Genomic DNA, 13,276 nt, shown 5'->3' with positions numbered 1-13,276 from the left:
GTCCTGAAGACAGCTCAGCTTGTCCTTAAAGACATCTCTTAGAATCAGTTTAAGTTTACTGGGAAACTCAGGTGTTTGTGTAACGTGGGCTCAGGTCCAATGAGAGAGAATCTCCTGGTCTGTGCTTATCTCTGTGACCGCTCAATCAGCTCCCTAGAAGGACGAGAGTGGATTAGTGACCGTTTCATAATGTGTGTTAATCTGGCAGATTAGCTTGATTAGGTTAGTTAATAATTCTCAATTTGTATGTTGGGTAGTATGAGTCAAACTGATACAGCACTCAGTGCTTTCGAATGTCTTTCCTGCCAAAATTTGGACTCATTGTCCGCATAGATCCTCCCTGCAATCTGAACACAATTCACTCTTTATGTCAACAATCAAAACAGCCAAATTTACCAGAGTTTCAGGAGACCTTAAAGCAGATAAAACTGGATTATTTTTGCATTACAGCATAAAAAAACCTGACGATCAAAGTTTCTATAAAGTGATCAAATCCATGGGCAGTTTAATTTTGTTGTCTTTGTGTGTGTTTTTCTGAACCCGCTGACATATTGATCCACACAATATTGAGATCTGTTCTAACTTGCAGAATATCGACAGAGGTAATCTCAGACAAGAGCAGTCAATATTGACGGGTTGCTCAAACAGATAGAAACCCATCATGTTAATCTTTGATCTCCACTGTGAGCTGCTAACTAATCCAATGCATTTTCTTGGGGCAGAGCAGCACAAGGGTTTTGTTTATGGTGAAGCCTTTCCAAATATGGTCAAAGCTAAGCAAAGATGGAAACTTACCAGAAATAATTTGGTTGCCATAAGACTTACCTGAGTCAAGGTAATTTTGCTGTTTTGGCCCAACCAGAGCCCATACTTAAAGCTGATGGGGAATGTGTGAAGGAAGCATGACATTAGGGTGATGGTACAGAGGGCTTCCAACCTCAACGACTTGGAGCTTATCACCAAAGATAAATCATCAAAATACCAGAGGAAACATCAAGAAAACTTATCTTACCGGCAAAACATGTACCTTTTCCTGTGATTCCAAAAGAGGTTTGTTAGAAATTGAGAAGGATAACAAAATGTACATCCTTTTTTTTGGTTGGATGAACTTAGAGGTATAAAAATTTTGGGACTTGTAATGACACCAGGACATCTCATTAAATATTCAGTTCTCACTCAAACATCAATATCCATTTGCATCTCTGGTAAATAAAGTAGTTTATTCACACTCAATCAGCAAAATGTATTAAGTTTACATGCCCACAAAAATAAGTTTTCCAGCAGAGTAAGAAATTTGGAACACAACTATTTCATTTATAAAATATATGTAATGTTGGTAATCCTAACTGACTCTAAACAGGAAAAGTTTAGCCGGATTTATTTCTCACTGCCAGTCAGAAAGTTTGAAAAAGTCCCGCTATGCGTCTTTTGTACTATTTATATATCTGTAGCTTTGGCAGTTTGCTCTACTCTGTTTCACTTAAAAGGATATTAGTGTTGAAACGCTTGCATGCTGTTACACAGAGAATAAAGCACTTGTCTGCCAAAACACACACACACACGCACGCACTCACACACGCACACATCACAAAATGCACTTATCAAGTGATTAATTCTCAAACTGCACAGCCAGAGTTCAACAAAGGTCAGAATTGATTTACATAGACAGATGGAGAGCCATACGAGTGGATATCTGTGTGTCTGTGGCTGAATGTGTGTGTGTGGAGGGTGCGTGTGTGTGTGTGTGTGTGTGCTCTCTAAATGAGCTCTGCCACAATCACACACACATTCAGAACATACTCGCACTCATACATGCACACTCTCTCCCCTGTGGCGTTGTTTGATGCAACTAGTTCATGTTACCATGGAGACGATGAGCTTGCTGTACATCATCATGATGGGGTCGTGGCAGAGTTATAGGTCAAAGGTGACGAGCAGAATGGATTCAGTGTCCCAGTCCATCAATATTACTGACCTGAGGGGAACGACCTGCAGTGTGAGGGCAATTTGTGAGCAATCAGCATGAAAAAGGCATTTACATGAGACTACAGCTATATGGTTAGGAGTTAAATATTAAATAAGAAATAAGGGGAAAGCATCTACACTGTCAAGTTTTTTTATTCTATAACATTAATACCTTGGGAATTGTATCTAATTGAAAACAACTGTGAAATTAACATTTTACCTTAGGGTTAGAACACCCTAAATATGAAATAATCAAATGTATTTGCCACATTTTATTTCAGTTTACCACAATACACATGTATTTAGAAACTCTATGAAATAACTCCATCAAAAGAAGTCATTTCTGACAATCCATGAAAAAAAGTGAAACATCTCTACGATGAAAAAAAACTGACAAGCAGTTTACACTGCAGCAACATAGTAAGAAAAAGGGATTTCATTTTTGTAGTCAAAGAATCCACAAATGTCCCCAGTAAGAAACAGATATTACCTTCAAACATCATATTTTTCTAAATTCAAATGTAAGAAATGCTCCTTGACGTTTCACCAGCAGGTGAAGGTAAAACATTTTTCCCTGAGTAAATACAAAATTTAGTTTCAAATGACAATTTTACTCATCAAGGAACAAAAGGCTATCCAAACCAAACCAGCTCTAGATGAAAAGGTAATAAACCCACTGAACCCAACACATTTCAAGAGAAGTTTAGTTCAATTTAATTCAGCCTGACTATTGCCAAACTGGTAGAATCAAGAAATCACCTAAACAGAACCTTCTGACCTTATTGTAATTAATGAAAGAAGAAAATCCTAAAGGAGAATGTCGTCATTTTTTGACCAATTATTCAAAAATTGGTCAAAGCTCTGGCTTTGGATGGAGCCAGAGCTGGCTCCATCCAAAGCCAGCTCTGGATGGAGCAGTGGCCTAGTAAAAGTCTGGACTTAACGAAGGGAAAAAGCCCATTGCAGGTTAACATGAACACCTGATGGCAGGAAAGGTGGAGCAAAGAGTTATTAGGTTTGTTGAGCAGCTTGTCAGGAAGTGTGATGATGTGGTGTGGAATAACGGCGTTGAACCCAGGCAGAGAGGTAAGATGCAGATTTATTGTAGGTCAAAGAACACAGGCTCATACAGTCCGGGATCTGGCAGCACAGGTAACCGGAGTACTAAACTCACACTGGTAGCTCGGAACTGAGACTGCTTACGTGAGCGGCCGCCACAGGACTTAACCAGTGCGACTGTGACGGCTTCTAACAACTGAAGGTAGACGTTTGACACGACGCTAGACAAGGACCCGACAACCGACAAAGACAACAGGTGGGGTTAAGTACACAGGGAAGGTAATCAGGGAACTGGATACAGCTTGGAGCAATCAACAGGGAAGACAGACTCACAGGGGAAAATGAACTAAAACACAGAAAAACCTCAAAAATAACTACACAGAAAACACAGATCATAACACAGCTACCTTTTAAAATAGGGCCAACTTTTCCTTTAATACAGAAAGTACAATTACCATTTTAAATATCTCATGTTGTCTGTATTTAGCTTGTCTTTGACAATGCATTCATTTTATAATCCAAAACATTTAAGTGAGGCAAAGAAAATGTAAAAATGGAAGAAATCCGGAAGGGACGGGCAACACTTTCTCACCACCCTAAATGTCCACAGTAATCTGTAATTGTTTCAGACTGAAACTGCAGTTTATAAATGACCACTTCTGTTTAGCAAGAACGTCTTCTGCAGCTGCAGTAAATATAGCGATGCTCTGGTTTGTGTGTGTCTGCGGTGCACAGAGAGGGAGAGAGAAAAGGAGAGAGAGGTAGAGCAGGAAAAAGAGATAAATGCTGCTGTCGTACTGTGCGGTGCGCCCCATCACTTTGATAAATCTCACAGCGAGCTGACGACACCTGCTGACAGCACACTAAAATCTGATTGGTTGGAACAGCTCCAGGTTTGGAGGATGTTAATGGTTATGATGTGGACAACAAATTGAGCACACACACACGCACGCACGCACACACAAACGCACATACACACACACAAGGACACGCGAGGAAATAGGTCACATTCTGACATACTGTATAAAGGATATCCTGCGCATATTAATCCACATTCATCTCCTGTCTGACTTTGTGTGTATCATTAGCATGGCAATTATTCCTAATAGCAGAGAGGGTATCACTGGATAATTAGGTCATTAGCTCTTTTTATGTTTTAATTATTTTTACATAAATGACTCCTGGACAATTTCAGTGGAATTAACCCAAGGTGCAAAAGTTTTCCCCAAAACGAAAGGATTTCAACGCAATATACAGTAAACTGCTTGATCTGACTATCAAGTGTCCAACAAAAAAAAACAACCTTTATTCAGTCCATTCAATAACACCGTCATACAGACTCATTCCTCTCTGATCTCTGCCTTGCTTTGTGGTTTATCTTGTAGGTCACACACTCTCCCACTTGTCTCCCCGTATCTGCTCCCGCTGCGTCTCCTTTGAGCATCACAGCCCCCGCCATCCCCCCGTCACCGAGCATTACCAGTGATTTGACTTCAGTCTGATTGCGACTTGATTTGAGAGAAATCTCGGTTGACACGAGAAGGGGCCCGACAGGAGAGAATGCAACGTGAGCGAAACATCAGTGGGAGCAGCAAGGGGGGGCTAGGGGGGTAGGTGGGGCAGACGGGTGATGAAACGCAGAGTTCTTCCAGTCTGACCTTTTGAAGAGCTGTTGGAAAATGTAGGTCCGACTTCAAACGAGCGCCATGAAATATACAACGCACCCCTGTCGCCTGAAATCCTCGCACATACAGGTGTGTTTTCCCCCTTATCAGCTGCCGCTTGCTTTCTGCTTTGGATAAAGTTGGGTAAGCAGACATGCCCGTGAGAGGCAAGTTGCTTTTATCGCTGCTATATCTCCTGACTTTATAGGAGCCAAATCAGATGCAGCTCTTCTTCCATTCATCTTTTTTTTTCTTAACTGTCATCTCTCCCTCCATCCCAATCTGAGGCTTACATCTTTCACTTTCACTATCTGCAATCCCCTAACTGTTGCCGTCTCCCCTTCAACTGCTGGGTGGAGGTCCTTTCTCTTGATCTTCCCATCTATCCGTCTGCGTCTGTGTGTCGTTTTGATGCAGATGAGACAGTGATACATGATTTGCTGCAAGTCTTTCTGTCAGAGGACATCAGATCATCAAGCACACACATAGCAGCAGGCAAACACATGCACACTGAGATACACATGGCGTCTGAGGAGATAAGGGAGTCTTTGAAGGTGGAAATTAGTTTTGGCGCCTGGCTGCTCCTGTCTTGCAGGTCATGTGACTAAATCCTCCAGTCACACCAACATAAACTGATAAGACAGCTCCTCTGCGAGTGTGTGCTTGCAGTTGTGTAAGCCTGCGTGTGTGCGTGCGTGCGTGTGTGTGTCTGCGTGTGAGTCTACCTGAGTGTATGCGCTCAGTGAGAGTGCTGGTGTATGTTTATGGATTGCATTTATCCACTGTGCATCTCTTGTGGCAGGGCGAGGTAATTGGTGGCAGATAAACAGCGCTTAACACAAACACTCACTCTCTCAAACCCACACGCACACGCACGCACACACACAGAGAGTAATCAGACGGGATTTACAATGTGTAGTTTGGAGCCTAATTGCTCTTCAGGTCCCTGTGCAGCGCTGCCAAAGCCATTAGTCGCTGCTGTTCTCAGAAAATTCAGTGTGTCGCTTTGAGTGTGTGTGTTTGGTCTCTTCGAAAATGAGTGTGCACATCATCTCAGTGTATACATGCGCGTGTGTGTGTGTGTGTGCATGTGTGTGTATGGGTGTGTGTGTGTGTGTGTGTGTGGGGGGGTGTGTGTGTGTGTGTGTGTGTGTGTGTGTGTGCGTCTTTGTTTGCTTCCAGTGGGTGTAAGCGTGCTCGCCACTTTTAGTGTTTTTCTCAGGGACTTGGCTTCCTTCCAAGCCTGAAGAGCTAATTGGAATTAGAATAACATTCCTCAAAGGCCGCTCGTTTAGTGCCGGAGCTGAGTGCTAACGATGGAGTGGTGGGTGAGGGAGAGAAGGGAGTTAGCGCCCTAACGATCTGCGCTAACAATGTTTTATTCTGATTTTTAATGAGGGGTAATCACTCAGCTGTATAAGAAGAGCAGCAGAAAAAAAAAAAAAAAGCTGAGGCAGGGATGGAGCGAGGTGGGAAGAGGCGAGGTGAGGAGGAAACAGTAATTATCTCCTCTCCGAGCTGTGAATCACGGCCCGTGTTGAGGTCTCTCCCAGGGAAATTAGAGATGCACACTAACTGCCTTTATTCCGAGCCAGAGCTACCTGATAGCGCCACGATAATGAAACAGTGAATAAAACAAAAGCACTGCAGAACACCTGTCTTATATATGCCAAGTCTTACATTGGGTTTTAAAATTAAAGCACAATCCTAAATATGCTCAAAATGTTCTGTCTTTCAGCCTTTGTTCACAAAGCTCTTTTAAAGAAGCCTCGTCTGAAGCCTCAGTGGCAAATAGTAAATCTAAACATCGTGGCCAAGATCACTGGAAAGGCTATTTATGACCAAATTTGATAGAATAAAAAAACTCTCAGTTTTTTTCTAATCAGATTTATGAAGGTTTTAAATTCCATATGAACCAACAATAATGAATTTAAAGCTTCTGTGTCGATTTTCCTGAGTGTTAGAGCTGTTCTCCACACAGCTGTGCTGGATTGGTTCAGATTATTCTGGACTATTTTGTGTCATTTGGCCAAATCTTGCCAAACAACTGTCATTTGAGTTCAAGTTCAGATTTATTTTTAAAGCACGTTTCAGGAACAAGACAGTTCTTTACATCATTAAAACGTAGTTAAAATCATAACTACACTACCAAATGTATTGATCAATGTTTCATTTACTACTAATCAAAAGCAACAAATATGAGGAGCTCCTCAAGGCTTCCTTCTTGGGTCACTTTTATTTAACATATATATTATTTCCAAAGCTCAGAAAATGCAGCACTAAAACATCTCAATACGTTGATGACACTAAACTTTATATTTCTGCCTCAGCATTTAAAAATAGTCAATTAAATTTAGTCAGTAAGTCCACAATATGAACAAGTGAAGAATCTCCTAAAACCTATGAAGGAAAAACAAGTTATTGTTTTCTTTCACACAATTACAAGGTCAGCGCTCAACCAGACTTTTTTGGCTAAGACTACAGGTCATGCAAAAGAAAATCCAGCTGCTGTGGGCAAAATAAACTTACTATCTTTTTAAAAACATCACAGCATAGGGAGATTTTTCAAGCCACAAACACAAAAACAGAATTGCCCACGACTAACAGATTCGACAGCTTGTGGCGTAAAGCAGCTACCGTTTTAATATGTAACAGAAACCACACCCCGGCCCAGGAGGCCAATAGACTGCATCAACAAAAAACCACTAAACAAATATTGTTTGTGTGTTCATCACTGCTGCAAACTTCTTTCAAAACCAGCCGTAAATCTCACCAATATAAAGAAATAGTTTATGTTTTATCCACTCAGTCCAAGAAAACAATAATCAATTCAACCCGTCAGGGGAAAACAAACCAGATTTTGAAAAATAAATAAATAAATAAATGAGAGAATCAGAGAAACACTAACAGACAAAGACGAGAGGACAGACAAGGAGAGACAGAGTGACACGTGAAGCCGGAGAGACGGTGTGATGGAGTAATATGGCATACAGCAGAGGTGGAGTGTGAAACAGATGCTGCTCAGTGGAGAGTGAGAGGCCAATGGAGCTTGTAGAACGCTTAGAAAGGGCAGAGGCTGAATCGATTCACACACAAACACACACGCACACATTAATCTCTGCTATATGCGGCTGTGTGTGCGGCTGTGCGAAGTGGGAGGAAAGGGTGAGAGTGAGAGTGAAGGATGGAGGACGGAGGGCAAGGGGGGGAGAGAGAGAGAGAGAGAGAGAGAGCGCGGCAGGGAAGGAATAGAGGAGAAGATGGATCAGGAGAGATAGAGGCTGATTATCGCTGAGCATTGACAGAGTAAAAGCCCAGTGGGGGTTTTACAGACATACACACACACGCCACTAGCCTTTCAAGTAAACTTACACATTCACCCACAAAGTGATGGAGATGGAGCTGCCAGACTGTAATACAGCTAGACCTCTATTTCAACCAGCATCATGACTGAATGTCTGCACCTCCCCTCCCAGCTGATATCCTCCATCTTCCTTCTCCTAAAAGCTTTTCTGCTGTCGTCCACCGCATCCCACCTTCCATCTGTACTCTTCACCCTCCTTACGCAACCTTACCCCCTCGCACTTCCACCCAAACCTACCCCTCCCTTTTTTCTGCTATTTCCTGTCCCTCCTCATCCGCCGCCTCCTGGCTTACTTTATCATAGCTTCTCTACACATGAGGAGATGCTCTGGACCCTCGGAGCAGAAAATGGAGCCTAGTGGAGGGAGACTCCAGGAGATAAAGGAGAAAATCACACTGCTAAATGTGTGGCAAACACACACAGGCATAAACCTCCCAGCTAAGCGTAAAAACTGTGACACATCTACAGGAAAACTCTGAATTTAGCTTAATATTAGCTAAACCAACGTCAAATGCAATCTTAAAGGTTACTAAATGTGCTAATGATGAATGGGCCAAATCCTTCATTAATCTCAATGATATTTGCTTTTAAAACAGTTAAATATAAATGTTGAACTCTCTCTATACATTTGTATTAATTCTAAAAAATGTTCATGTTTTCATTGCTGGGCAAAACAAGTCATGAAAATGATCCATTCAAGCACTGAATACAATGCTAGCATCTAAAGACTTGAAAATTCTAACAATTCAGTATTTTCTTTGTTAGTTTTATTCACTTTAGTTTGTTTCAGTTATTATCTTAAAGATTTTTGCCAGTCTGAATAATATTCTGTGCTTCAACCCAAGAAAGATCTTTTCACTTTGAAGTATTAAATTTGCGTCAGTCTGTCTTCTGCTAGCTGCATTGTTTCACCTTGCACTGAAGAATTAACTTTACTTTTTCACAAATATGCATATATATTGTTATAAATGTTAGCAGTTAAAAGACAAAGAGAAACTTTTAGCCTTTCATAGTCCTCGTCTGGTGTATTTCTGTGTAAAGGAAAAGTGATTAAAAAAAGCAGGAAGCAATTACAATCCAGTTTTTAATATCCATTAAGATTATAATTACGATAAGCTGTCCACCTGAAAATATTATTTTGCCACTTAGAATTTGCAGCTCTTCATGTTTCAAACTTAACGTTAAATATGGCATTCCAAAGCAAAATACCTGAAGTACGAAACAGACGCAGATTTTGCTGAAATAAATAAGCGGTGTTCCACAGTCTAACAAAGGGACGAGCTGGGGGACAAACAGAGTTTTATCAGAAGAGGAGGATTATGGAAATCAGGATGTGATCTCTGATGCGGTAATCCTTGCAGCAGCTAGCAATCTCATAAAAAAGTGTTAGTGAGATTAACCAGCAGATTAGACACGTAGCAACGCGCATATTTAACTGATTAAAATCCTTGAAAATCCAAACTCTTGGGAGAACCTGCACTATTTAGGATCTGTGTTTCCTGTTAGCGCTCACTGGCAGTATAATTATGGAAAGTATTGTCTGTTTCAAAGCTGAAATCCTTTTGAAGAAAATATTGAGGATTAGTGCGACCTGGAGAGTGATGAGGAGCTTTCATTTTTATTTGTGTCCTGACGAGTGATGAAAAAGTGTTCTTGTTCTTTTCTGCAGTCTATTGTCAACTATGAATGTTAGTCATAAAGCTGAGATGGCATAGAGGGCAGGAAGTGGTGCTAAGCAAAAGGAACCATGGGCTCTGATCAGCAGACCTTGTTTATAACTATTGATTGGGTGGATCAATACACAATGAGCGTTCAGTCCCTGGGGAAGTGGTCTGGGAGCTGCGTGAGTTTGAAAGGAGCTCGCCAATTTTCTGATCAATTCCACTAAAACTGGTGGAGAAGGGAATCAGTGTTGTGAGCCATCGTTCTCACAAAGCAGCAGCTTTGAAAAACAGATGTTAGACCGACTGGGACGCTGGTGGTTTTCACCTCCAGGTTGTCTGCAGAAGAGGCGAGTTTCAGGGTTGAACCTCTGAAGATCCGATTCATCTTTTGAGCACATTCGACAACTGGGAGCTTTGACTTGTGTGTCTTTATTTCTGTTTTCTACAAGACTTCAATTTACCAAGCAGACTAACACACAAATGATCATACGTCTCCTGTGGTCTTGTCTTTTTCTTCAGGTCATTACCAGAGCGGTGCCGTTTATGATGCTGGCTCTTAAAATCAAAGCTTAGACTGCCTCATGTTGAGGCAACTATCTAAATAGGATAGTTATTTAGGACTTACTTGCTGACCTATAAGTAACTAGTTATGCAAATTATTTGTAGTCAGTGCAGAGTAAAATGGTAAATGGATTGAACTTATCCATCCATTTTCTTGACACCCTTGTCCCTCAGTGGGGTCGGGAGGGGTGCTGGTGCCCATCTCCAGCTACCATTCCGGGTGGGGTCACCTGGACAGGTCGCCAGTTTGTCGCAGGGCAACACAGAGACACAACCATACACACTCACACCTAGGGACAATTTGAAGAGGCCAATTAACCTGACAGTCACGTTTTTTTTACTGTGGGAGGAAACCGGAGTACCCGGAGAAAACCCACGCATGCACAGGGAGAACATGCAAACTCCATGCAGAAAGACCAGGGCTGGAAATCGAACCCAGAACCTTCTTGTTGCAAGGCAACAGCTCTACCAACTGCACCACTGTGCAGCCCGGATTGAACTTATGTAGCGCTTTTTCCAATCATTTTGCACAAGAGTCACATCCACCCATCGATACACAGATCAGTAGGCAGTGAAGGGTTAAGTGACAGGAGGAAGCAGAAATCGAACCTGCAACCTTCCGTTCACAAGCGACCGCTTTACCCACAGAGCCACCATGGTTTGGGCTCCATGATAATGGAAAACACTTTGAGATACGATAACTTTGGTGAATGTCGCTTGAGCGACATGACTTGGGATAAATGTTTATGTCTGACCTGTCAGAGACAGGGACAGGTTAGACATAAACGACTTGCATTGCCCGCCAACCAGCACCGGTCCATTTTTAACGAGAGCCTTATGAATACTGACGTACTGACAGAAATGGCTGTTCTTCGACAAACGAAGGGCTGATCTTGAACTGTCTCACACTGAAGTTTGATTGTAAAACCGCTGAAGTATTGAGCAGAAGTTTGCCTCTCAGGGGGGAGAGAAACGCGAGGCAGAGCTGCAAAGGTGCTCTTTTGATTAAACGAGGCTTGTTCAGGATGTAGCTCTTAATTAAGACGCTGTGTCTCCTCCAGCAGGGAACATCATTTCAGCAGCTGGGGACAGAATTGTGCTGATAGCTGCTGGCATACATGCATACGCGAGCGATTTTAGTTAGGGGTATTTTTTTCTTTTTTTTTTTTTTTCTTTTCAATTACCCCAGCTGACAGTTAGTTTCAGGTGAAGATGCATATTGAAGATGGAAAAGCCTCACACACACACACGCGCACCTTTATCTCTGTCCTGTTGAATAACTCTCTTGATGCTTTCCATATTCCATGCGAGGGATTATTACAGCTTACCCACAATCCCCAGCAGCTGATTATCCCGTGTGTTGACAGGAAAGAGTTGTGCTATCGGCCCTGTGCAGCAGCGAGCTGTATTTGTGTCTGCAGACAAAAAAAAATAAAATAAAAAATAGAGTAAATAAAATACACACCAAATTTTAGATGCATGCATTTGTAAACTGTGTGTAAGACATAAATGAGAAATCCTTTATGTTCCTGGAAAAAAAAAAGAAGTGATTTATTTACTTCCGGAAATCCGACGTATATGTGTGCGTGTGTGTGTGTGTGTGTGTGTGTGAAAGGGTGAGGATGCAGGGAGCAGCTGTGTGTGCAGCAGTGCTCAACCAGGCAGGTGTTTTGTGGTTGATACCTGCAGCTCCAGCAGTGTTGATCACCTCAGCATGATACCTCACCTTGGGAGGAAGACAGCTCTAAGCTCATTAACACGCTCACTTGCTTACTCACACACACACACACTAACACATACACAGTGAAGAACCCGAGTAAGGTTGTGTCAAAAAAAAAAAAAAAGTAGAAGAAAGGTGGAAAAAAAAAAGTAATAGGCTCAGGGGAAATAGAGAAGTGGAAGGCGGTGAAGATTTGTGAGAGGAGAGAAAATCGGTTTACCACTAAACACAATGAGGGACTTGTGGGAAACACAGAGAAAGGTGTGTGTGTGAGAGAGAGAGAGAGAAAAAGAGTGGGAAGCAAGGGACCACCGGGGATTAAAAGAAAAAGGAAATAAGATTACATACAAAGGCTTTGGAGGAAGGAAGAGAAGGAGGAGGAGGAAAACTTCAATGAGACAGAGAAGGCAGAGAGAAAGGGAAAAGATGGAGGCAACTGCTTGAAAGGAGTGTAACTGGGTGTAATGGTTTTAAACGCCTGGCTTTATTCACTCTGCCAACAGCTGCACACTTGTTATCCTCTGCTCAGATTTGAGGGAATTCGGTTAGATTTGGGTGTGTCGCAGCTTTTCTTCTTACAGATCTTTGCTTTTACAGAGTGGACAAACCTGGTTAGTTGTTCAGAGACATGCAGCCATAGATAAGTTGCAGACATGCCACTTATTAAAGCTTAATTATCACTATGCAACATGCAGCCCTGCCTTTGGAACTGATGTTCGATGTCCAGATTCACAAGAAAGTTGATCTATACTTGATAACAAATACACAACCTGGTTATTTATAGATGTTTTTAACAGAAGAGGTTTGATCGTGGACCATGGCACAGTATCACTGAAGCCTTAAACTCCAAACAGAAGCATGTTTGAGGCGAGCACAGCTCAAATATACGAGTAAAAGAAGCTCTCACAGATATAGAAATGAATTTAGACGTGCTTACACCCATACTGTACGCATAAGCTGAGCAGTAGGCAGAGAGCACCTTTTTTGTGTGGCGTTGAGATAAATAGGATTAGGGATTTGGGAGATTTAGGGGGAATAATCCGTCTGCGTATCGGAGAGAGGCAGCAGCCGTGATGATCAAAAGAGAACGCTGTGATTCAGAGCTCAGAAATCTCTGGATGGACTGAGAACTTGGAGTGACATTTCTTCCATACCCCCCCCCTCCAAGGATCAGTTTCCATTTTGTCAATGCGACTGTTGTAATTGCCACATAATCCTCATTCTGTACAACTGTGTGTGTGTGTGTGTGTTTGAGATTTTGTGTGTATGAGCGCCAGGG

This window comes from Poecilia reticulata, linkage group LG9, assembly GCF_000633615.1.
Source record: "Poecilia reticulata strain Guanapo linkage group LG9, Guppy_female_1.0+MT, whole genome shotgun sequence".
Taxonomy (NCBI): Eukaryota; Metazoa; Chordata; class Actinopteri; order Cyprinodontiformes; family Poeciliidae; genus Poecilia; species Poecilia reticulata.
The sequence above is the reverse complement of the archived record's forward strand: the minus strand, read 5'-3'. Positions refer to the sequence as shown.